Below are 27,008 nucleotides of genomic sequence, written 5' to 3'. Positions count from 1 at the left end.
CTTCTTTTTGTATGTTTGTGATAAAATAAGATCCTGCAGGAAGCCTGTGCAGATTTTCTCTCATCCAGGTCATGGTAGCCAGAAAACGGGCTTAAATCGGAGGCAACCAGACTTTCGGTTGCCTTTTGTTACCTATTGAGAAGTTATTGTCAAGTGTTTCAGTTGGCAGTAGACCAACCTGTAATTTGAGTACTGATGTTTTAAGCACCTGAAGTCCCATCTTCCTAAACACATTCCAAGTCAGATCCAAGTCAAACCATGAAAAACATGTGGGTCAATTCAAAGTAATGTTTACTTCACTGAGGTTTTATTTCAGTGAATGTGTCTGAATGATGCCAAATCTTATCAGACAGTTATATAAATCGTGTGCTTTAAGATCTTTTAGAAACAATTTGTTTGGATTAAAAATAAAGTTTCATTAATGTCATATGTTAATTTTTTGATGATTAAAAGAAAGAAAACCGTGACTGCCCGTCATTTTAAGACATCCATTAAGCATTGTTTTACACAGGCAGTAGTAACCTGCAAGAGAAAATTAAAAAATTTAAATTTAGCAACCCAACTGCCTAGGAGAGTAGTCCCTTCAGAAAAGTAGGACAAAACCATACTATAGACTGATCTAACTCTAATTGTATGAGATCTATAGTAGGAGAATGTGTTCTCTTTATCATTAACTGAGCCAGAAACTGACTGGCAGAGCTGCAGCACATTGAAAGTAGAATGACAAAGACACTACCTCTCTGAGAATGGTGCATCAAGGGGAGTTTGGATGAGGCATTGATGAATGTCAACAACACAATGATTACTTGGAAAAAAGTTATCATTCTGGCTGTAGGAGATCACATTGACATTCCTAAATTTCACTCTTATCACAGTCTCTGAAATTTGGTGGCTGGGAGAAATGAGTTCTCCTCTGATGATTCGTAATTTGATTCTAGGAGGTGTTATACTGCTTTAGTGTTAACTTTGTAGAGAATGATGAGTTTAATGCTTGTGACTAATAGCAGTCAAATATAGTCACTAAAGCATTTGTATGGAGAGCTTAAAAAAATATTATTTTTTGTTTTTCATCAGCAAAATCCTTGGAAGGCTCTAGTTCTATTGGTTAAATATATGTTACATCTTTAACTTGCATTTTTATCTTTTATTTTTTTGCCTTTCTTTCTAGCACCTTTAGATAATTATGTGACTATTATTCATTGTTATTATTGTCATTTTTTAATACAATCATTATTATACCGATCTCCATTGCTCTTATCTTTCGTTTATGGCCGTTCTCATACTGCTAGTAGCATGCAGAATGAAAATAGAATCAGATGTGTTTGCAAAGTCTGCAAGCACAGCCATGTGTCCATCCATACATGCAAATAAAAAGCACAAGTTCACCAGAAGAAAATAAATGTTTTAAAATGGCACACCAAGAGGGTATTCATTGGTCGTCAGTAGATGTGTGAATACTAGAATGCAATTAATGTGAATTTATCTTTAATTTTTTTCCCTCTGCACAGTTTTTTGAATATTGTTTTTAGGTTGAATTGTACATGGGAGTGATTACATTTGCAAAAAGGATTAAATTAATTTAATGGCATTGTAGCAAGAGTTTGTCCAGCAAACATTCTTAATGTTATAAACCCTACCTGCATATCTTCAGATGTACAGTGGACCCTATAATCATTCATACCCATAGCACATTTTTAATGTAATGTTTTAAGTATTTTTTGATAAAACTTACATTTTTAACTATCAATTCATTTCAACCAGCAATATTTTACATTTTCCCACTATTGGGGTTGCTGAGCAATGTCTGTAGACCAGCACAAGATGAGTAACAAGCGACAACTCTCTCCATGTCCACTTTAGCCTATATGCACATATTTGCAGTAAAACAGCATTGCCTTTTAAAGTATGTCTAGTGAAAAAGTAACTCAGGACTTTATAATGCTTTTAGCAAAAGAACCTTATTGTGGTAAATTGTCTTTAGGCGAGTGTTTCAGTCCACTAGACACACATGCTGCCATTTTGCTCCTATGTAGTGCTGCTCTGCGGGTATTTTAGGCAAGAACAGGCTAAGCTGTTAGTAGATGCTGTTCTCATGGACGTACATTCACATTCTATAAGACAGGTGATTTATGGAGTCACATTATATTGCATCAAAACGGATACTTTTGTTTTTCACATCACTACTTTTCCTTTTGTTTTATTTAGAATAATTAAATATAAGTTATTACTATGTTAATAAATGTATGACAGACTATTAAGGCCACAGTGAGGAAAAAAGAAATTTGGATGAAGATTTTTTCCTCTCTTCCTCATGAAGTCGGTAAACTCCTTCCTATAAATGATATATCATAAACTGATGCTTATGAATCTTATGAGCCAGCATAACACCTAATCCAAAAAATATATATATATGTAACTTTTTATATATACCTTTTGTTTTGTAAGAGGTGTGACAAACTGTGTTACAAAAGGACTTCACTTGTTTGTAATAACAGATTTATTTATCGGTGTAATATTGAAGTTTTATGGATCTGCACCTGCTGCACTCACTTTGAGTTAAAATGCAGCTCGCTGACATTTGAAAAGGCTCTTGGCATTTACCTCCATTAACATAGTAAATTGGGTTGATGGATCACAATATGTGAATGCGTGTGTGTTGCATGCTTACATTATCTGGGTAATTTGTTGAGTGTAGACTCTGCAAAATAATTAGAACAAATTGAAGTAGAAGGAAGAAGGATCATCAACAAGCTGTGAACTTTTCTGAAATGCATAGGACATTTTTTATCAGCGATAACTGAAATATTTTAAGTTCTTTGACTGATATAGTATTAATATTTAAGGTTGTTTTTAGCTTTTACAGAAAATATCAAAAGTGTCTAGCAACATTCTTTCAATCTCATTAGTAATATAGACAAATCTTTACTTAAAATTCATTTTATTTGAATTATTTTACTGCATTTAAACTAACAAAATCAATTTAAAAGGACATATTTAGTGATTGCCCCTAAAAGCTCATGGGTTGCAATGAGAACAAAGCTTATTTAATGCCACAAATAAAAATGGTGATAAGTATTTTTCTATTTCTTGAAATACCTTCCTATGTTTAAAAATAAATGAAACTTTACTGAGGATAGAGTCAGGTATACTGGCATTATGTCTAACTGACATCCAGACTTGATGAAGGTGTTACTGTAGGTAAAATCAACACAGATCTATTTATTTATTTATTTAATAAAAACTGGTTGCAATATTGCGACATAAATTAGAGGAGGCAAGAAAGGAAGCAAATATAGGAAAAAAGGAATATATTGTGAGGCCAAGATTATTTCATTTTGATGATTATCATAAACCTGTCCAAAAATATAAATCATTTGTTGAGAATTTTCTCTATGCAAATAAATTATACTGTCTGTAGGCTCAAAGATATAACAGTTGCTTTGTACCCATTCTACAGCACAGCATAAAACCTGCTGACTTGTACAAAATGGGCAGAATTATGTCTCACAGACAGGCAGACATCGCTAATTCTTGATCTTTAATTTATGGTTGGTATAAAGGAAGAAGGCTCATTGATTACAACCTAGTTGATCACAAAGCACAGATTAAAGAGATAAAAATAAACAACATGGCTTAATAACTTGTTATTTCTTCTAGCAGCACTGACAAGACCAGGACTGACAAAATGTAAACAGGGTACTTGTGAAAGATTAGCACTCTCACTGGAATAACAAATACTTCTAAAATGGAATATACTTTATAGGTTTCTATCCAGACAACATTATTTGTTCTTTTTATAAGTAAGTAAATATGTTTCAGTATAATACAGAATAGAATAAAATATATAGAAAACACTTACCAACAAAAAAGCAAAAGGCAAATAATGTCATGATGGGTTAACAGAGAGGCTCAAGATGCAGAAAACTGACGACTCAAAGGGAAAGTTTTAACAAGTTTATTGTTGCACAAGCATGAATAAAATGAACAGTTGAACTGGTTCTGGTCTGGGACTGGTTCACTGGAGTCTGTGAGAGAGACAGTTCTGTTAGCGAAGGCTTGGTTGGGATTGATCTTGGTTGAGTTCAGGTTTGTACCTTGAAGTGCGTAGAAGAGGCTTTGGGAGCGGAACTGTTGGGTCCGGAGAAGATTTGGATCTGCAGAGTCCGTAAGCTGTTTCAGCGTCTTACTTCTAGAGACGAGTTTGACCTTGGCTTGAGTTTCCAGCTCAGTATCCAGAGCTGTTTGGAAATCCAGAGAGTAAGTCTTCAGGTTTGGCTCGGAGGGCAGGCTCGGCTGGTTAAGCTCTTCCAGAGCTTCACAGGAGAAAAGCAGATAACCTGGAAGCAGAGACAAAAAGGGTTAGAACCCAAACAGGACTCAGGAGTAACAAGGTTCTCAGAGGATCTATGGCTTAGGTGCTAACCAACTGATTAAGACACTGCGGGGTCAAGGCAAGGTCTGAAGACAGCTTAAGTGGTCTGGTCCTCTAGATGAGATGATCAGAAGCAGCTGCGTCGACAGCTCAGCTGAGAGGAACCAGGGCGGACTCTGCTGGAGAAAGTACTGTAGGCATTTCTCCAGCTCCCAACAGTACCCCCCCTTCAACGACCGCCTCTTGGCGGTGCGGAGGAAGTTGAAGGGAGGGAGCGCTCATACTCCTCGATAAGAGAAGGATCGAGGATGTAGGAACCAGGAACCCATTGTCGATCCTCCGGACCGTAGCCCTCCCAGTCGACGAGGTACTGCCAGCCGCGACCTCGCCGACGGGAGTCCACGATCCGGCGGACGGTGAAGGCCGGATGTCCATCAACTTCCAGGGCGGGTGGAGGGGAGTCAGACGGAAGGCAAAGGGGACTTGAAATGATGGGTTTTACCTGGGAGACGTGGAACGTGGGATGGATTTGGAGTGTCGGGGGAAGTTGAAGACGGATGGCGGAGGTGATCTGCTGGGCCTTGTGTCTGGCCGCAGTGTTGTGTCATGATGGGTTAACAGAGAGGCCCAAGATGCAGAACACTGACGACTCAGAGGGAAAGTTTTAACAAGTTTATTGTTGCACAAGCATGAATAAAATGAACAGTTGAACTGGTTCTGGTCTGGGACTGGTTCACTGGAGTCTGTGAGAGAGACAGTTCTGTTAGCAAAGGCTTGGTTGGGATTGATCTTGGTTGAGTTCATGTTTGTACCTTGAAGTGCGTAGAAGAGGCTTTGGGAGCGGAACTGTTGGGTCCGGAGAAGATTTGGATCTGCAGAGTCCGTAAGCTGTTTCAGCGTCTTACTTCTAGAGACGAGTTTGACCTTGGCTTGAGTTTCCAGCTCAGTATCCAGAGCTGTTTGGAAATCCAGAGAGTAAGTCTTCAGGTTTGGCTCGGAGGGCAGGCTCGGCTGGTTAAGCTCTTCCAGAGCTTCACAGGAGAAAAGCAGATAACCTGGAAGCAGAGACAAAAAGGGTTAGAACCCAAACAGGACTCAGGAGTAACAAGGTTCTCAGAGGATCTATGGCTTAGGTGCTAACCAACTGATTAAGACACTGCGGCGTCGAGGCAAGGTCTGAAGACAGCTTAAGTAGTCTGGTCCTCCAGATGAGATGATCAGAAGCAGGTGCGTCGACAGCTCAGCTGAGAGGAACCAGGGCGGACTCTGCTGGAGAAAGTAGGCATTTCTCCAGCTCCCAACAGTAACCCCCCTCAACGACCGCCTCTTGGCGGTGCGGAGGAAGTTGAAGGGAGGGAGCGCTCATACTCCCCGATAAGAGAAGGATCGAGGATGTAGGAACCAGGAACCCATTGTTGATCCTCCGGACCGTAGCCCTCCCAGTCGACGAGGTACTGCCAGCCGCGACCTCGCCGACGGGAGTCCACGATCCGGCGGACGGTGAAGGCCGGATGTCCATCAACTTCCAGGGCGGGTGGAGGGGAGTCGGACGGAGGGCAAAGGGGACTTGAAATGACGGGTTTTACCTGGGAGACGTGGAACGTGGGATGGATTCGGAGTGTCGGGGGAAGTTGAAGACGGATGGCGGAGGTGATCTGCTGGGCCTTGTGTCTGGCCGCAGTGTTCTGTCATGATGGGTTAACAGAGAGGCCCAAGATGCAGAACACTGACGACTCAGAGGGAAAGTTTTAACAAGTTTATTGTTGCACAAGCATGAATAAAATGAACAGTTGAACTGGTTCTGGTCTGGGACTGGTTCACTGGAGTCTGTGAGAGAGACAGTTCTGTTAACAAAGGCTTGGTTGGGATTGATCTTGGTTGAGTTCAGGTTTGTACCTTGAAGTGTGTAGAAGAGGCTTTGGGAGCGGAACTGTTGGGTCCGGAGAAGATTTGGATCTGCAGAGTCCGTAAGCTGTTTCAGCGTCTTACTTCTAGAGACGAGTTTGACCTTGGCTTGAGTTTCCAGCTCAGTATCCAGAGCTGTTTGGAAATCCAGAGAGTAAGTCTTCAGGTTTGGCTCGGAGGGCAGGCTTGGCTGGTTAAGCTCTTCCAGAGCTTCACAGGAGAAAAGCAGATAACCTGGAAGCAGAGACAAAAAGGGTTAGAACCCAAACAGGACTCTGGAGTAACAAGGTTCTCAGAGGATCTATGGCTTAGGTGCTAACCAACTGATTAAGACACTGCGGCGTCGAGGCAAGGTCTGAAGACAGCTTAAGTAGTCTGGTCCTCCAGATGAGATGATCAGAAGCAGGTGCGTCGACAGCTCAGCTGAGAGGAACCAGGGCGGACTCTGCTGGAGAAAGTAGGCATTTCTCCAGCTCCCAACAAATAAAAGCTTACAGTTTCACACAATGGAAAAATTTAAAATATATAACAGAATGAGCAGCAATACTGTGACAGAAGTATTTACAACAAAAGAAAATACTGTTCTGTTGTCAAAATTAGCATATTTTAGCTCAGTGCAACATAGCATGAGACTCTTGCTGCTCTCACAATGTAAATCATCAAAATTACAAAGGTCTATTTACATGTTTTAAAGCCATGTGATTTGACCACTTGCTGATCTACTGAATTAAGGCTATTGTAGTATTTTGACTAGCTGATGTGTGGATTAGTTATTTCTTGTTTTGTTGTTTTATCACAGTGATTATAATGTTTCTCCATGCTGCTGTTTTAATCATTTCATATGCCAAATGTGTTTGACAAAACAATGTGATTAAATTGGCTTTTAGCTATAGCTATTTTATTATTATTTCTATTTCTAGAACAAAACAATAAGTAGATTAATACATTGTTAAGTCCTTTTTTTAATGTAGTATGGGAATAAAGCTTACTGTTCAAAAAGACTGTTTATTTTCAATTTATGTGATTGCACATCGTAAATAAAAGTGCCAGAACTAAGCAGCAGAGTTTAGTTTGTGGTTTATTCCTATAGAAGATGTGCAGAGTCCTCTCTTTTAATGCATTTTTAAACAATACAATACATTTAAAATTGTTAATTGAAAAGAAACTAATTAAAAGGGATATAATACAAAAAACACCTGAGTGCTTTTTGACCTAAGTGCTTCCAAATTGTAGAATAGTCCTAAAAGAAGGGTAAAGAAAATTATTTGCTATGTTATTTATACAAGCCCATCCCAATAAAGAACAAATATATAGGTATATCTCCCCCAATGCAGTAAAAATCATATACTGTAGGAAATATATGAAAACAAGTTTTCTTCTTCTTGTAAGGAATTTCAGCTGTGTTTTTTGCTGTTTTTGCCAAGTTTGCCTCTTCTTTCTAACTGGACCCCCGGAGCAGTCATCGCATTCATTATTATTAAAATTGAAACTTATCAAAGTCAACTCCTCATCACTTAAATTAAATCATTTCAAGGCTGAGTGACTCTCGCGTCTCAGCGTCCTCCTCCATTTTTCATTTTCGCTTCTTGGCCATCCTCATTTCAGGAAGACGATCTGCCATTCATTTAAAATTGCCACCATTTGCATAACTGATGCCAGAGCAAGGGGACGCACTGTAGATTTCCCAAATTCAATCGACGGTGGTAGAACATGAATTTATTGGCCCAAAGGTTTCATTTTTTCTTTGATTCATTCTCACCTTTCCTGTCATCACTTCTTGACACAAAATGTCAAACAGTAAAAAAAATATATATTAAAAAATAATCTGACAACCTTCAGGTAACCTGTCTGGTGAAAAACAACTTGCCACCAATTTAAATGTTTCAAGTATTATCAGAAGATATTGTTTGATTACAATTCCAGATATTTCTGACATTACATAGATGGTTTAATACAGTGTAGATACGTAGCTCTAAGAATGTAAATACAAATTTCTCATCTACATCTTTTGCAATTTAAACCACATTAGTTGCAACTCTGAAAATGCATAGTAACATATTTAGTTGCAATTCTATTGGTGCTGACAATAAAACTGAAGGTAAGCTTTTTCAAAACAATTTTTGATGCTGTTAAAATTTCCAAGAGCACATTAATATTGTAGCATTAATGGGTTGCTATAGCAATAACTATCCAGAGATGACTTCACTTTAGCGGTAGCTTCCGTGCCCCGTACACCGCACGACTCCGGAAGGCTTCCTCTTTTATTGAACACACCCACTTTCTGTACAACCAGGAAAGGTCATTAATGGACATATCTTCCAGACTCATGGTGGGACAAAGAATACTTCAAATTATAACAGCAACTAATGATACAACAGACACAAGAACAGTAACAAATAAACATGTAACTTAATAACCTGGAAAGAGTGAAATAACATTAACTGGCAGCTTCTAAAACTGAACATGCTGCCCAGTGCATGCTGGGAAAACTAGCCTCTGCTGCCCCAACACACTACATAGCCCCCACCTAGGTGGTTAGCTGTCCCCAGCAACCCACGTGTCCACAACAAAGTCTCTGAGGTGTTGGGGAAGTCGGCGTTGCCGACCTGGCCTAACAGTTTCTTTGCTAGTTCCAGGTGGTGGAGTAAGGACATGGGACTGGTCCTGAGCCCCTGACCCTCCCATCGGCTTTGACAAAGGCTGATAAGGTGCTAGTCGGTCCCTTTGGAGCACCACCACCCGACTTCGCTTGATCAGTCGTACTCGGTAGACAACGTCCGACAGTCTCTCAAGCACAGTGCAGGGGCCAATCCATTGACTCATCAGCTTGGGGGACAATCCCTTTTTGCGTTCTGGGCTGTAAACCCAGACCTGTGCACCAGGTGCAAAGTCCTCCCCTTTACAGCGAGAATCGTAAGCCCGCTTCTGTCGAGACCCAGCAGCTGACAGGGCCTCCCTTGTCAGTTCATGCACCAAGCGAAGCCGTTCCTTCAAGTTGATGAGGTAATCCAAGCCTGGCCCTCCCCCAACCTCTGGTTCTGGGGGCTCGCCAAACACCAAATCCACAGGAGTGCGGAGCTGATGTCCAAACATAAGAGCCGCGGGGGTGCACTTAGTGGACTCCTGGACCGCCGTTCGATACGCCCACAACACCAAGGGCAAGTGCAGGTCCCAGTCTCGCTGCTGGCAACTGGTCAGGATAGCAAGCTGGGTGGCCAAGGTGCGGTTGAAGCGTTCCACAAACCCGTCACTTTGTGGGTGTAATGGTGTAGTGCGAGTCTTCTTGATGCCCAACCGTTGGCAAACTGCTTTGAACACTTCAGCCTCAAAGTTCCGTCCTTGGTCACTGTGTAACTCCTCTGGCACCCCGAACCGGCAGAACATCTCATTGACCAGGCACTCAGCAGTGGTGGCAGCACTCTGGTCCGGAACAGCATATGCCTCAGGCCACTTTGTGAAGTAGTCCATGACCACAATTACGTAGCGGTTCCCTTTGTCGGTGGTGGGAAAGGGACCAAGGATGTCGACCCCCACACGCTCCATTGGAGCTCCCACTTGGTACTGCTGCATGGGGGCATGTGAGCACCGAGTTGGACCCTTCCGGGCAGTGCAGGAGTCACACTGATGAACATACAGTTCTACATCCTGCCGACACCCTGGCCAGTAAAAGCGGGCCCGGAGCCGGTGCAAGGTCTTAGCAACCCCAAAGTGGCCTGCCCCCACCGAGCCATGGACCAGTTGGAGGACCTTGGGGCGAAGCTGCCATGGCACCAGGAGCTGGAAGATGTCACGGGCACCCCTGGGGGCTTGCCAATGGCGGTAGAGAAGACTATCCTTAATGGTAAGGCTATGCCACTGGCCGTAGAGAGACTTCGTCTCAGGATCTAATGCAGAGACTGCTGCCCATGTAGGTCGTTGACCAGCCCCTACCCAGTCCAGGACTCGGGAGAGTACTGGGTCTCGGCTCTGGTCATCTTGGAGCTGCTGCGGGTCTATTGTTGCCAAGCAGTCGTCTGTTATAGTTTGCAAGGAGACTGGAGGACTAGCATTGTTGTTACTCACAGAGGTGGTCTGCAAAGCTGCCACCCTCGGGGTCGCTGTTTCTCGGTTCTCGATGCGTTGACAATGCTGACATTCACCCTCCGCACAGGGACGCCGTGACAAAGCATCTGCGTTGGCATGAAGGCGACCCGCCCGATGACAGATCTCAAAGTTGTAGTCCTGTAATGCCTCCAACCACCTGGCCATCTGCCCTTCAGGTTCTTTGAAGTTAAGGAGCCAGGTGAGGGAAGCATGGTCAGTGCGCAGGAGAAACTTCTGCCCATACAGGTAGGTCCGAAAGTGGTGAAGGCCTTGGACGACAGCCAGCAGCTCTCGACGGGTGACACAATAGTTCCTCTCCGGTCGGCTGAGAGAGCGGCTGTAGTAGGCAATGACTTGTTCTCCATGCTCTCCTTCCTGGGACAGCACTGCGCCAAGTCCAACCCTGCTGGCATCAGTGTCCACGATGAATGGCCGTTCAGGATCTGGGTAAGCCAGCACAGGGGCGGTAACAAGTGCTGACCGGAGCAGCACGAAAGCAATTGCACAGTCCTTGTCCCACTGGAATGCCTGACCCTTCTGAGTCAGCCTATGCAGAGGGCTAGCGATGGTGGCAAAGTTCTTGACAAACCGCCGATAATAGGAGGCCAGGCCCAAGAAGCTACGCAGCTCACCAATGTTATGAGGCACAGGCCAGTCCCTCACTGCAGTCACCTTCGCTGGGTCTGTGGACACCCCTGCTTTGCTGACAATGTGACCCAAGAAAGATGTCTCTTGCCGAAACAGGCGACACTTTCTGGGGTGAAGACGCAGACCTGCCTGGCGGATGGCTTGGAAGACGTCCCTCAGGTTGGACAAGGCACCCTCAAAGTCTGGAGCATGGGCGAGGAGGTCATCCAGATAAACAACACAGCGGCTTGGGGGAATATTGGACAGGACCCTCTCCATCAGGCGCTCAAAAGTGGCCGGACCATTGCAGAGGCCAAAAGGCATGACCTTGAACTGCCACAGGCCTTGACCAATTGAGAAGGCAGTCTTGGGGCGTGCCTCAGGTGCCAATTACACCTGCCAGTAGCCACTGCGGAGGTCGAGAGAGCTGAACCAGCAGGACCCTCCTATGTGGTCAAGCGCGTCGTCAATCCGTGGCAGAGGGTATGAGTCTTTGCGAGTGACTCGGTTAAGGAGGCGATAATCAACACAGAACCGCCAGGTGCCATCCTTTTTCTTCACTAAAACAACTGGGGCCGCCCAGGGACTATTGGATGGTTCGATGATGCCTGCCTCCAGCATCTCTTTGATTTTCAGTCCTGCTGCAGCCCGCTTGGCAAAGGGCATACGACGTGGTCGGAGGCGGATTGGGTGCGCCTCACCTGTGTCGATGTCGTGCTGTACCAGGCTGGTGTGGGTACAGTCCTCATCTCTGGCTGCGAAGATGTCAACAAACAGTTCCAGCAGTTCCTGCAGCTGGAGCCGTTGCTCTTCATCCAACCCCTCGCAGCTCCTTTGGTACAAGTCTTCTAGAGCCTGTTTAGTTTCAATTGATGTACTTTTATGTGGCTGCAATGGTGTGGCGCCTCCTTCAGTTGGTAGCAGGGTACAGGACCCTCCACCTGGTGGTGGCGATGGTGCAGCTCGGGTTGATGATGATGATGCGGACTCATTGGATGATGCAGATGTTGGTGGAGTCCTGGCTGGGGGTTGTGTTGAAGAACCTCTGACTTGTGACGATGTAGAAGAGGCAAGTCTGAGTCCTTCTTTACCAGTGGTGTGAAGTCCTACTGCGTTGGTACCCAGATAGAGTGTGGCCCTGGGTATGTCAACAGTGGCTTCCCACTTACTTAGGAGGTCAAGTCCAATGATGCAGGGATCTTGTATGTTGGCTAGCCAGAACTGGTGATTGGCGCTTTGGCTTGCAACACTCACATGAAGGGATCTTTTACCCCGCATCTTGGCACGTTCGCCGGTGACTGTGGTGATGTGCAGCTTTGTGTGTCTCCACCCTTTTGGTCTTTGGCCCCCAGTGTCCGGTAAGGTTCCTGGGCGAACCAATGAAATGGTTGACCCCGTGTCCATCAGAGCACTGACTGGTGTGCCATTAAGGCGGCAGTTCAGATAGAGTCCATGTGTCTTTCCCAGGCGGCCAAGTCGCAGTGGTGAATCAATGGTAGGGGAGGTGCTGGTGATGGGTAGCAGTTTCCCCGCTGTGCTACCCCACTCTAGTTTGACAATGGCTGGGGCGCTGGAGTTCGAGGAGTCGGTGCTGGACAGTAGCGTGCAATGTGGCCAGGTTCTCCACAACGGTAACATCCCTCCACTCGGTCAGCTGTTCCCCTGGATTCCCGTCGCTGTCGTGGTAGAGGTGCTTTGTTGACCTGGCATATTACCTCCTCATCATCACTCCCCTCCAGATCAGTCTGGCGTGCCTGATGCCTTATTGTAGATTGGCGGCTGTCCGTTTTTCAGTACATGCTCAACCCTCTCTGCTTCAGTTAGAGCCACTGTCAGAGTCTTTGGTGCACACAGGCGTAGGTACTCACGTAGTCGTTCAGGTCGGAGTCCTCGAAGAAATGCTTGGAGAGCAAGCTCTTCCTGGGTTGCAGCATCAAAGGTTGGATATCCACGTCATGTGTAGAGACTGAGATCTGCAGCAAAGGCACCCAAACTTTCTCCCTCCCTGCGCTGACGACTGAACAGCTTGTCTCTAGCATCGTCTGCATAGATGTGCTGACCAAAACGATGTTTCAGGGCTCTTTCGATGGCCGGCCAGTTGAATCGCTCCTCGGGCTGCAGGTCTGTGAGGATCTGAAGTGCTTTACCTTCAAGGGCCAGGGCAACGTGGACAGCTGTTTCCTCTGCTGACCATGCATTCAGCTGGGCAGCTAGCTGTACCTGGATGAGGTAAGTCTCTGGTGGGTCTTCCCCATTGTAGCGTGGTAGCTTCATCGCTCCACGTCGTGGACCTTCTGTTGACACCGACACCGCAGGGTTCCCCAGTGTGGTAGGTAGTTGAGTGTCATGTCCAGCTGCAGTTGCTGGTGGTGCCATTCCGGGTTGAAACCGTGCAGCAGTCATGCTTTGTTGGGTCCTTTGATGATTACGCACAATCGGCCGGGTAACACTGGCCCCATCTGGAACGTCAGCTGTATACACTCCACAATGCCTTTTCACTGCTGGTGAAACAGAACTCCTCTTTGGCCGTGTTCCTTCCATGTCTTTTATCTGCTGAATGAGCTCATCAATCTCTCTCACAGTGGCAGCCATCTTGAATCCCACTTCTGACACCAATGTAGCATTAATGGGTTGCTATAGCAATAACTCTCCAAAGATGACTTCAGTTTAGCGGTAGCTTCCGTGCCCCGTACACCGCACGACTCCGGAAGGCTTCCTCTTTTATTGAACACACCCACTTTCTGTACAACCAGGAAAGGTCATTAATGGACATATCTTCCAGACTCATGGTGGGACAAAGAATACTTCAAATTATAACAGCAACTAATGATACAACAGACACAAGAACAGTAACAAATAAACATGTAACTTAATAACCTGGAAAGAGTGAAATAACATTAACTGGCAGCTTCTAAAACTGAACATGCTGCCCAGTGCATGCTGGGAAAACTAGCCTCTGCTGCCCCAACACACTACAATATTGTGAAGGCTGAAAGTTGAGAGTAAGCGGAGTGATAGAAAGACTAGTATTTCAAGCATCAGTGCATTATTACATATCTTAAATCATAACCACATTATTAATTACTGGCTAAGCACAAAAATGTACAGTATCTGCTTCTGCTGTGCTGTGTTACTATTTCAGGAACCAAAACTTCTTCTGTTTGTCTTGGTTGAAGCCCAAACAAAGAGTAATATCTATTATATATGCTTATTGTCCAATCTAAAACTTTATTTATTTTACCAAATGGCCAGGTAATCATAGAAATTAAAAAGGTTGGAAGCGGCGATTGAAGGAGAATCAGTAATGGGTTTTTGGAGAAACGTGAAATAGTTGTCTTTTATTGATGCTATGACACTAGAATAACAGTAAGAGAAAATTACGTTCCTAATATAGTATATTTATTTATTCTCTTCTGTAATGAACCAAGGTCAATTTATTAAAGAGTTTGGGCAGTTATTGGTATGACCCCCACAGATCACATATAAAACATAACGCACATATAAAGGCATCTTTAAGAGGAAACTATACTTTTGTTTTTTTTGTTTTTTTACAGTGTCCTGTCTGGCAATGTGGCAATAAGAATAATTGTCTTGATGCCAAAAAGAGCCCAACATATTTTACTTTCACAAGTGGAGCAGTACGGCTATCGCCATAGTGTTCCGCTTGATTTATGCATTTAAATTGCTTTATTATAATTATGCAGGGAGTTTTACAGATTATATGGATGCTGCAATGTAAGTAGAACAGGAAAGGAAAAACAGAAAAAAAGAGAAAAGATGAAAGAAAGAGAGAAAACGATAAAACTGTACATGTCTATGGAGCTTATTGTTTCTGAGTCACTTAATAGATCATTTTGGGCAGGGGTATCACAGAAGAAAAAATTGGCAGACATTGAAGCTACTATCAACTTCTTTTACCAGCAGGAACATCAGATAACCGTTACCTCCTGTGCATAACGTTCTACATGACATTTATTTTGAAAATGACAACATCAAAAAATAAACAATTTCACTTTCCCTCTAAATGATATAAATGTATCCCAGATTTTGAGATGTTTCTAAAGAACCCCAACAAGCCTAAAGTTGAGGGCTTTATCTTGCAAGACCTAATGTAACCTGAGTTCAAATTGATAATCAGCGTAAAAAAAAATGTCACTATTAGACAAAAACTGGCTGAGATCAATTTCATCCTAGCAGCATAAACACATTTGAAGATGATTTCAGCTTTGAGGAATTTCAAACTTCCAATGATTTGTTTTGACAAACGTGATCTATTGAACAAGAGAACCCGTAATTAGAAACCCATCCAAGCTTATTATAGTGGTGTAATGTTCATTATTTTCAAACCAGTTTTTCAGGCTTCAAATTGGTTCACAGAAGAGAGCTAGCTGTAAGACAGTAATGAGTCAGTAGAACTAAAGATCTTGCTAAATGAAAGTTAACTTAAAGTGAGTAAGTCAGACTAGATTGGGCAAGAGGCTATCTTCCTCCTCGCTCACTGATATGGATTACATTGCCCCAATGAGAAAATAATGCAGTTTTATTATGACAAAATAAGCCAAACAATATGTCCATTTGGAATTCACAGTCACAATATTTCCTCCCCTAGCATAGTAGCCATAACACCTGGAAAAAAGGGGTTTTGCTTTGTAACCGTACCAAGATATTTTTTATGTTTAAAAGTAGCCAAAACTCAGAAATTAGATGAATATTAATAAGTAACAGGGATTTTACTTTGCATTTAAAATTATAATAAAATAAATCTTACAAATGTCTGAAGGATATTTAACAAAGATTAAATAGCACTTGAAAAGACAATGGGGCACCAGGAAAAGCTTCCTTAGAAATTGATAGCTCCTTTATCAGCTACGTCCTTTCCTCAGATTATGTAAAATCCCCATGGTAACCAACTGCAAAACTGGCCAGTAAATATATATGATCAAAATTACTCATTACTGCAACAAGTCTTAGATCAGACTTCCAACATAGCACCAAGTTATAGGTGCTACAGGACATCCACCACTTTAACAATTAGCTTTGCTGCAACCTGCTGGATTTTTCATAAAAAATTAAAAACAAAAATACTTCTGTTTCTCACTCTGGGTGTATGCTACATGCTGCTTTTTTTCGTGCAGTTATTAAAGAATCATGCTGTTTTGCATTGGATGACAATTTACCGTAGTAGGAAGAAGTAGTTTTTTAGCTTTTTCATTTTTCACTTAGCTATCTTTGGGCTGTCAGCTCTGTTGCCCAGCCTTAATCTCCAAGCACACCACGTTCTGTGCATCCTCTATTTTACTCAGATTGCTCAGCAGCTTTTGCCATTTAGCACCTTCTCCATAACAAGTTGTCTATTATGTTCTGTATATCCTCCTTCTTCAGTTGAAAACTGAAAAAAATCCATTAACCTTTTTCCTAGAACAAGAAGAGGCATATAATTCTAGGCAATGTCTATCTTACAGCAGACTTTTTGAGGTGTTTCTATGTACTTATATTGTATAAATCTGTTTTCACTCTAGGTGAAATTTAAGCTTAGAAAGAAGTATGGCCTATTTTTTTTCTGATTATTTGCTATAAAAATGAAGTTTGGATTTGGCTCGGACAAAAGAATAAGGTATCTTTTATTGTTTTTCAGCACTACAGAAATACATTTATTGACAATAAATCCAGAACTGAATTTCCATAGTTTTGAATGAAGCTTTCTACCACATACCTGCTCTTTTATCAACTAAATCTAAATAAGCATATAAATTTAAACGTGGTAATATGTTGAATGAAAGATACTGTAATCTTAGGTAAAATACCATAGTCAAAGAGGTGAAGAGTTACTTGGATAGATAAAGGGTACAGAGTTCTTCCTAAACCCTCTTTCTCATGTGCTGCTTTCCAGTATGACTTTAATTCCAACTGACATTCCTGTAGCAGGCACATCCCACAGAAAATAGATAAGGACAAAAAGAGCTGACAGGTTTCTCGCTTTTTCTCAACTCAGAAGGGGGACGTGCAAGGGTGTAAAGTCAAAATCTGGTTCTCTGTCACATCAAATGACACATAAGAGATGAGATGGAACGAATGATACATTTAGATTGAGCAAATTAAATGCCATAGCATTTAGTACATACAGTATATATATATATATATATATATATATATATATATATATATATATATATATATATATATATATATATATATAGCTTGAAATGCTTTAAAGTTGCTGCTGTAATAATGTTTAGAGGAAAAGAAACTACTTCTGCATTTAATTTTGTATTATAAATTATGAAACTATTGAGATCAGTGGTTGTCAGTCCTGTTCCTCAGGACCAAGACCCTTCATGTTTCAGATGTATCTCTGCTCACTTCAGATTATCATGTATAAGACAGCAGGGAGGACCAGGGCTGAGAAACACTGCATTAGATTAACTGATCTACAGGCTACTGATTCACACTGATTCCCTCTTCCATACGTCCTCCTTTCAAATTACAAACACAATTTCAAAAAGTCCATCTACGGCAATTCTTGCTGGTTCCTGTTTGTAATGGAGCAAAGGACACATGGATTATGGTGTGTGTGAGAATGATGGCTTATTGTAAGTTTTGTCAAAACCTTGTAAGAGCCATGTTATTCAGCAATATCAACTTAAAAGACTTTAAAATAAGGTGTATTTTCTTTTTACATGATTGTATCGAACACTTGAAGAAATTCTTACTGTCTGGATCTCACAAGTGGGACAAATGCAGTGCTGGTTACTCGAGGTTAAAGATAAAAAGATTTGTTACATTATATTATTCTATTCATTTTCCATACGATTTATTATTAGATGTGTATGTATAATCATGGAGGTTTATCAATATGCATTATTGTTTTTGTTTTAGTTTAGCTTCCTTTTTTGATGCATTTTAAAGTCACCCTTACTTTGCAGGGAAAGTCTATCATATATGTAGAAACTCTAATAAACCATGGATAACGAATCTAGTTCGTTATCCAGATTTTCGCTGTTCTACATATTAAAATCATAAGTCCCTGGAACAATTCTGAGTAGTTACGAAGTTTATAGAGATGGACTCCTCTTTTTTATAAGATTGGTCCGTTTCATTCTTGATTCTTTTGACATTGTTTCATTAGATAAGAATTCCCAAAAAACCAGACGTTAAACCAATGAACACAACTCTTCTGTCCTTTTATTTCCTCCTGTTACATGAATTAGTCATTCGCCAGTCAATGTTAAGCATGATAAAGTAAAAGACATACTATCCTCAGCAGGACAGCTTCATGAAGACACCATGGAGAAAAAGTTTCTCCTCTAATTAGATTTATCGCACCAAGATCAGGGTATCTGAGGATATTCTAATTATAAAAACAAAATTAATGTCTCTGGTATATGAGCTAATTTCAAAGTTTTTCAATCAAGTTTGATAGAAGAGGAGAGACACTGAGGTTTAAATTGATAAAAGAATCGGTTATCTCTCTGCGCCTGATTCATTTTGAAAACATGAAAGCCTCTCAGATAGCCACGTAATTAAACAGCTATTTCAGGGCATTCAATTTAAACTTGTGTTTGGTCGTGCCCTTGTAGGAGATCTAGAATTACTTTGTCTCAGCGGTCTCTTTGACTGTGAAGACGATTTAAGGAAATCTAGCCACAGCGGAATAGCAGATCTCCCTGCAATGAGCAGCTGAGAATTAATGGTTTGCCTTTGATCTGGCCTGGGCAGTAGAGGAGTACCTTTTGTCCTCCAATAAATTACTTCCTCACCCTCCGGAAGATTGCTAAATTATTAAGACTATGCAAGAAGTTTGACTGATTGATATCACTTTTATAATACTTGCCATTGAATTCAAAGGATTACAATATAAGAAATGGTTAAAACAATCATGAGGTTTTATATGGAACATCCATGCAACTTAGTCATATTCCACCCCAACCTTAGTCCACAGGCTTTTCAAAACAACTGGAGCTTGGAAACATTAAATATACATATTAACATATTATGCACAAAGGAGATACAATTTAAATGGTATTTCATTAACAACTCTAAAAATCTAAAACAAAACATGGCCTAAAGACATATCATTCAATTTTTTTTTCATCATGAAAATGGTCACAGATTCCTACCATAATTGTGTATTTTAAAAACTGCAGATTCAAGTCCTGTAAGTCTAGGTCTAAGCCTAAATGTATCCTCCTTTCTTTTACTTTTTCAAATTAATGTTTATTCAGGTGTGTTATTTGTGTTAAACCATCTTCCTCTTCTGTTTGTCTTTCTTCAGTTTTTGAATGATGATGCTGCTACTCAGAATCACTGATATGTACTGTAAAGTTCCCCATCAAGTTGGTGTTACTGAAGCGTTTTGTGTTTCGGTGCTATGCAATAATGCCATTGTGCAGAGACGTCTGCATCTGCAATCATGTTTTACCAGGGGGACAGTCAGATTTCAGGATTGTCTGAAATCAGGACCTTAGATTTATTACTTTTCACTCCATATTATTGTGCAACTCAAAAGTGCTGCTAGTGGCGCAGACCCTAAACAGTAATGGACAAACCGTTCCTGGTAGGCGGTGCAGTGTTTTTAGGTTTAAACCTCACCTCAACTCCTTCCGACATTATTCTTTTCATTGTTGCCCCATTTTTCTATTTCCATCCCCTCTAAGCATTACACCTGTCTCCATGAGACAAATGGATTGTCCATAATGGAAGCTAAATATTGTAGAAAAAGTTGAAGGGGCAGGGTTGTCTCCATTTGTTTGCACACCCATTTCTTAACTCAGTTCACCTCAAACTGTAAAGTTTGTTTGCCACTGTATCATCCTCATGGCCTTTGTGAATATCTGGTTGTTCTTGAACTTTCTAACTAAAAAAATTGCACATAGATGTGAACTTGGCTGAAGTTCCCTTTCAGATTACACACCGTGTTTCCTTTAGGCCTTCAGAAAGTCCTACCCACAACCCTGAACTGAATGGTTTTGAAAATTTCTAGACTAGGATGTAGATAAAAGTCTGTGTCAGGAACCAAACTTACTTAATAAGCTCTACAATTTCTGATAAGACCTCTTATCAAACATTCAGCGTAGTTATGAAGATAACTTAATTGTGGCACCAAAAATAAGTACTTTTACTGCAAATTGCAAAGAAAATTTATAACTAAGGATTTTATATACGTTTAGTATGCACTGTTGTGCAGCTCTAAATGTTAAAAGGATACAATGTTTCATTTTTCAGTTAGCACGTTTGCTTTCGATCCAGCCTTTTGTCACTCAGGACAAAACGCTGCAGTACTTGCAGAGCATCATGTCTCTATGACAGCTGGTTCAAACCCAGAAGCACTGCTGAAAAAGTAACAAAGATAAATGGATCAAACTTTTATAATGGAGACTATGATGTGATGGTTATTTGTAGTCCTCCTCTTTTTTTTCTATATGGTTTGGATAGGCAACTATTGGAAAGCAAAGTTTGAAAAGGACGTGCAGCTGCAGCTTTAAAATAATATTTTCATACACTAGACAATCTAAATGGAAATATCAACCCGATTCAGAAGACGGCACATATTAACACTCCTTAAAATGTCCCATGAGATCCTCCTCTGGCACGGGTACAGATGACCAAAAAGGTAATTTATGTTCACAGTAGGTAATCATATTGTCACACCACAGTACGATTGTTCTCAGACATCAACTAGTGCACACCAGAGTTTGGCTGGAGCCGAACTGAAACCACCTCTTCCGTCCGTACTAGTTTGAGTGTACATTACAGTCCGATTGCCTATTTACACTCAAACAAACGGGACCATAATTTAGGTTAACATTTAACATTTAACACAACATTTAACATTTAACACAATTTAGGCAACAACAAAGTTTTGGAGTGTCTGTATGTCTGTGTTTGAATCTGTTTATATAAGATAGGAACATTATCGATTAAAAAATGCATTTCAAAATTAAGCATTTTTTAATTCTGTAGTGATCATTATCGGGTCAAAAAAAAAAAGATTCAAATGCATCGGTAAAAGTACAAAATCATTATAACACTTTTAACTAGAATGTGTCTCAAATTTATGGCTTACACTATTTATTATCAAGCATTTTGTTTGATTGAAATAGGAAAAACGTTTTCTATTTGCTTTTTATTTTACTTGTTTGAAAAGAAGGCAGCCAGTCAGGAGGTAAACTTTCTCTTTGCCTTTTTTCACGGAAACTTCTCAGAGTGAGGATTGACATATTTACTCCATTTTCAGTAAAGTCCTCCACCATAACTCTCTCTGTCACTGCCCTCAACGACTCCTCATCCTCTCAAGAATAGGCTGAGAAAGTCTACAGATTAAGGGTTTATACTCTATTGGAAAAAGACGAATAATCTCAGAGACACCCTATCTTTTTTCATAAACTCTAAGGCAAGATGACCATCAGCCTGCCTGACAGAATCACTTACTCATTGATTAATATCCACCAAGGTTAAAGTACATCAGATTGAAAGAGCTAAGTTTAAATAACAGTTTAGGAGTGTGTCATTTTTCAACAACAGGTCATCATTGTGGATAACTGGCTTGAGCTTTAATGCAACACAACAGATTTATAATATAGTATAGAATAGTTTTACAACATAACTGTTTTTAATTGAATTTTTACCAAACCTTGTTTTGCTTTTTTTTTTTTTTTTTTTACCAAATGTTGTCTGGTCCTCCTTTGTTTAGAATTAAACTTTTATTTCTTGTTTCTTTAACAATTCCTCACCGTATCTTCTGCATGAATATACATGATCATTATCTAAAAGATCTCTTGCGGAACTGATTGCTTTTTTAACTCTTGGTTCAATTCCAGGTGTGCAGGATGACATGGACAAAAATAATGGAACTAATTTCCGTTTTAACAGTTTTGGTAATGATCACAAATTTGGTTAAAAAAAACTAAAGGTATATTATTTATCATTTTATTTCAATTAAAAGCTAAGTAAAACAAAATAAGTCCTAAAGTATTTATCATGAAACTTGCTTTCAGAAATGGTCATAAGCAAACTGTCAGGACTCCAGTCTGTGTGTTTCAATGTTAAACTTTTCACCAGTGTCTCTCTGAATTGGTTTCATCTGCATTTTTGGGTCAGACCTTTAGATAAAATCATGACACAAACAATTCATTTGCTTAAGAATTGCTTTCTTACTATACTGATTTGCCTAATGGATCAATAATGTAAATATGTGTAAATGCAAGCAGAAAATAATCCAAATGAAGTTTAGATAATTGTCTGAGCTCTGTTCTCCCTCTTCCACTTTTGTCAGCGTTATTGATAATTTTAACATATTATATGCATTATCTATAGTAAGGCAAAGTGAAATATATTAACGCCGAAAACCTAATCAGGCTAATAATCCATGAAAAAAATCGTAAAGTCAATTTGAAAGATGATTCTTACCTGTCTACTGAGTGACCTCTATCACTCATTGAGATCATTTTAATTTAAATATTAGAATTTATCAAGATTCCAATGTCATCATTTGCATATGCACCAAATTTTGGAAGAACCAGACAGCAAACCAGACAGCAAATTACAGACCCAATAAAAAACAAATTAATCAGTCTACCCATATAAAATAAATTACTCATTTAAGAATCAAAAGAAGAAAAAAAAAACAGCCATCAAGGTTGCATCTAAAATGTTCTTTTTTTTTTTTTTTTCTGCTTCTAGTTTAAGAAGTCTTAAAATACACTCACCTTCATTCAGACCATGTCTGCTACAATTCCCTTAAAAACTCAATGTGGACTTCCCACCTCTTCATCGTTTCTCACTGTAACGGGATCTCTTGTAAGTTATTTCGTCCTTAGAACATTTTCTTACAGGATTTCTTTGACAGAAAAGAGATTTAGGTTTACTTCCCTACCCAGAGTGTGGCTCCCCAGGTTCACCCAGCGAAGGGCTTTGTCTGCTGGGATGTTCACAAAAATGTGCCGTCACGAAGCTGGCGACTTTTGAAACAGATGACAGGCTTTGCACACATTGCCAAGTACATGCCTTTAGAGATTATATATGAACACTTCTTATTTCCCAGTGTACCTTTGAAACGAAGTGTCACATACAATTCATAATATATGTCTTGTTTACCTGTTTTATATGGCAGAGATGCCTGCAATGCAGTGCTTAAAATAGTTTTAAAATTTAGCATGCTCAGTATGCCCTCTTATTACATATCAGGAAATACACTTGGTATATGCTGCATATACAATCAGATGAATAACATCAGAAGTAGATTTATGATTAGAGACCTCTTGTTTTTGAAGTACTTTTATTATATGTGTTTTGAATGTCTGATTCAAGTGCATGTCAACCCTTTCATGCACACTGGGCACTGCAGTGGAGAGCTATTCTTTGTATATCTATAGGATTTTATTTTCTATTAAAACTGTGCAAAATTCATTTAAGTGGAAAGAGGTGGTGCAGCAGGTGCAGCAAAACATTTTGGGGGACTTGGATATATGTTATCTTCCTTCTTGATTAGGAGGCAATTGCAGGTAGAAACCAAAATGGCGTCATCTCGCAACAACTAAGGAGTAATACTGGTGTTAAACTTGCCAAAAATAAACAATTGATCATCTGTCCACCAAACTGGACATCTTGGATCTGTGCCTACATCTCAGTAAAAAAATCATACAATTACCTTGACTGTGGCTTTAGAATATGCAACGTCTGCAGCAAGTGTTTTGGCAGGAGAAAACTGACTTTTGTGCCAGCACACAACTTGAGGGATTTGGAAGTAAATTTAATTACATAATTAAAAGTAAGGTTTTATATAGTATCTTGTAGACAGTATGTTGTACGTAGAAGAGTATGTAAGATAGAGGAACAACTGTCTGGTGACTGAAGAAAGGCCGGTGGTAGTGATGATGAGTGACTGCAACAAAAAGAAAGAATGCAAATGCTTTAATTTCTACTTTGAACTGAAATGAATTGAAACAAAACCACAAGTTTTAATTCAAATAAGTGTGATTTTTTTAATTCCTATATCTCCACTTTAGAGCACCTGTTATGGTGAGGCCCTTACATAAAAAGGTTAACTCAATGCAAACATAAAGATAGATTCCAGGTTAAATTCATAAATTGTAAGTGATTCAAATTGTCAAACAATGCTATCTGTTTTATTGTTTTAATAGGTTTAAAAGTTTCCATCAGGGGAAATCAGCTGACTGCATAAAGTCATTGACTTGCAGAAGTCACTTCTTTTAGGAGAGCCAGAAGATTTTTATAGGGGTGGCCAGACAGACCAATATCAATATATATCAATATCAATCAATCAATCCATTTTCTGTCACGCTTTATCCCAGCTGGGGTCACAAGGGCTGCGAAGGCAGACTCCATGCAGAAAGACCCAGAGCAGGGAATCAAACTCAGAACCCTCTTGCTGCAAGGCAGCAGTGCGAATCTGACCAATATCTTGCCAAAAAGTGACCTGAATTTTTGAAACTATATATTTTATCAAGCGTTACGTATTCTCAACATCTCAGACTAGGTTAGTACCTTGTAAGCACAAAAAGTATCTGGAAACAGAATTTTTTTTGCATGCAAAATATTTTTAAGAACAAACACTTATTAATGATTGCATTTTTACAGACTGAAATAGCTATAATCTATTTGCTAGCCATCCAAAAAAGAGCTTTATTGTAAAGTTGTACTCCTTTATTACATAAAAAGGGAAATTTTAGGTGTTGGTTATTTTGGCAAATATTATTATTGTTTAAGGCTGTCTATGTAGGTCTATGTTACTTATTGAAAATATTTACCAGTGTGTTATGATGCGTTTTCTGTTTCATATAATGCCTGGAGGGCGACATTGCCACCTAATCAAGCCTTTCAAGTAAAGCTTTGACCTTTTGGGGTTTATCTGCTAATAGGATTATTTAAAACATATTAAGCCAATACTTTCAAATTTGAGGGCTGGGATATTTTTGTGAATACATGTTCTTTGTTCTATTTTTCATGTTTGCCTCCCAAATAAAATTACATAAAAGGATTTAATTTCCCTTCGGGATCAATGAAATATTTTAAGTTGACATTAACTGAATAAAGATTAAAGTCTTCATTTTTATTACATATTGACTTTACCTTGTGAATATGTTTCTAAAGTTCCTAATAACTATTGGTTTATCTTACAGTCATTAACATATTCAAAGATAAAAAATAAAAAAAAAACTTTGACAAAATAAACTTGGATTCACACAGCAGCAGAAAGTGCAATAAGCTTATGTTTAAAAAAGGTTAGAGAAATTAAGAGAAATGCTTTCAGAAGCTGAAATAAAACAGTCAAATATACATAAGTTAGTCTTTTTTTTCCAGTTTTTATTTACTCTCAATGTTTCTTCCAGAGGAACAGAGGTTGTAAAGTTAATCGATTCCCGCAGGACACTGACAGCTTTTGCCTTCCCACACATTACAGATAACGGAATAATTCACTTGCCCTTGAGCCCCCTTGCCGTGCATCCATACAGAACTTCTTATTGGGCAGCCAGCAAATTGAATGATCCTACTTTCCATAAAAAGGTAATGGACTCCTTCAGATGGCCCTCTAAATAACAGGGACAAAAGGGGAGGCGAGATGAACCAATTTATTACCTGACTTTGAAGAAGGTGTATACAGAGGGTAAGGTCACTCTCTCATTGATCACCAGTTTCCCTCTGTAGGAAAATTATTATTTTGAAGCGAGGACTCAGGCCACCTCTTGTTATCTAGTGTCTGATATTTCAACTTTTCCATGTAGGCAGATTAAAAGCCAAAGCATTAATGTGTCATGATGGGCTAAGGACTTAACCCATACGCAGAACACTACTGGAGACTGAGTAAAAGTTTGAACAAAATTTATTGAGAAACACACACAGAGAATGTAATGACTGGTTCAGGTGCTGGTCCGGGACTGGTTTCAACTCCTTTCTGGAGAGATGAGAGTTTGATTAGCTTTGCAGTTTGATTGTATGATGAGAGAGTTGAATCTTTTAATGTACCTGAAGAGGTTCTGACAGATCCTATGAGAGGGGGAACTGGTTGGGTCCAGAGACAGTTGAAGAAGCAGAGAGTTAAGCAGCAGCAGCGTCTAGCTTCGAGCTGGAGAGTTTTCAGGCTTGAGTATGTTTCCAAGCTCTTCCTCTGAGAGCTGATGAAGGAATCCAGATTGAGATCTTCAGGTTTGGCTTACTTGGCAGGCAGGCAAGTTCTCAGATTAAGCTCATCCAGAGCTTCAGACATCGGTGGGATTTCCTGTGATCAAAGAAGACAGAGGCAGATTAGAAAAGCTTGTTTCTCTCTAGAGTCTACAAGATTTCCTAAATTCTTAGAGGTTCAGGTTCGCTAACCAAACTTGGTCAACACTGCAGCGTCGAAGGAAGGTCTGACTGCTGCTTATGAAGCGTGGTCTTCTGATGAGCTGATGATCCTCAGGTATGGTGAGGACTCCAGCTCAAGAAGCCCACAGCGCTCTCTGCTGGAGACAGGTGGCAGATCTCCAGATCCCAACATAATGTTAGGGTTCTTCTGTGTTTTATTTTTTATTAAATAATTTTATTTCTTTTTTTTTGTAAAATGATAAAAAGTGTAAAAACCAAATACACTGTAGGTGTATGGCTTTAAGTAGACAAGCCCAATCAAGCCAATTGTAAAGAACACTGGGGTTTTTATATGCCATGACAACCTCCACTGGACATGTTCTGCATGGTGCCACACTGTTAAATCATAATGCTGGGCTCAAACACAAATCTCCCTGCTAATTAAGATTGGAGACAGATGATAAACTGTCCATCTGGTGAATGTCTTTGTCTGCTGCCAGCTTGAAGCTGAGAAAAATAGAGATGTCAACAAGTAGATAAATGTAAAAAAAAAAAAAACAATGAAACAACAATGATATAACTATAAACAATACATAATTGAATTTAAAGGCAAATTCAACGCCTAATTTGGGAAGGGTGCTCAATAATTCTTTAGACTTTCAGCTTCCTAACTTACAAATCAAAAGCACAACAGCAGAGAACTAAGTAGATAAAATGAGTT

At 40.1% G+C, this 27,008-nt stretch overlaps 1 protein-coding gene across 2 annotated transcripts in view; it reads left to right on the top strand.

Moving 5' to 3' along the window:
* srrm4 (serine/arginine repetitive matrix 4) overlaps positions 1-27,008 on the top strand; it is a 104,627-nt gene that overhangs the window by 9,933 nt on the left and 67,686 nt on the right. The gene's annotated exons all lie outside the window — the stretch shown is intronic.

Source organism: Cyprinodon tularosa, unplaced genomic scaffold (genome assembly GCF_016077235.1).
Source record: "Cyprinodon tularosa strain WSP-4 unplaced genomic scaffold, ASM1607723v1 ctg109, whole genome shotgun sequence".
In the NCBI taxonomy this organism is placed as follows: Eukaryota; Metazoa; Chordata; class Actinopteri; order Cyprinodontiformes; family Cyprinodontidae; genus Cyprinodon; species Cyprinodon tularosa.
The sequence above is the reverse complement of the archived record's forward strand: the minus strand, read 5'-3'. Positions and strand labels throughout refer to the sequence as shown.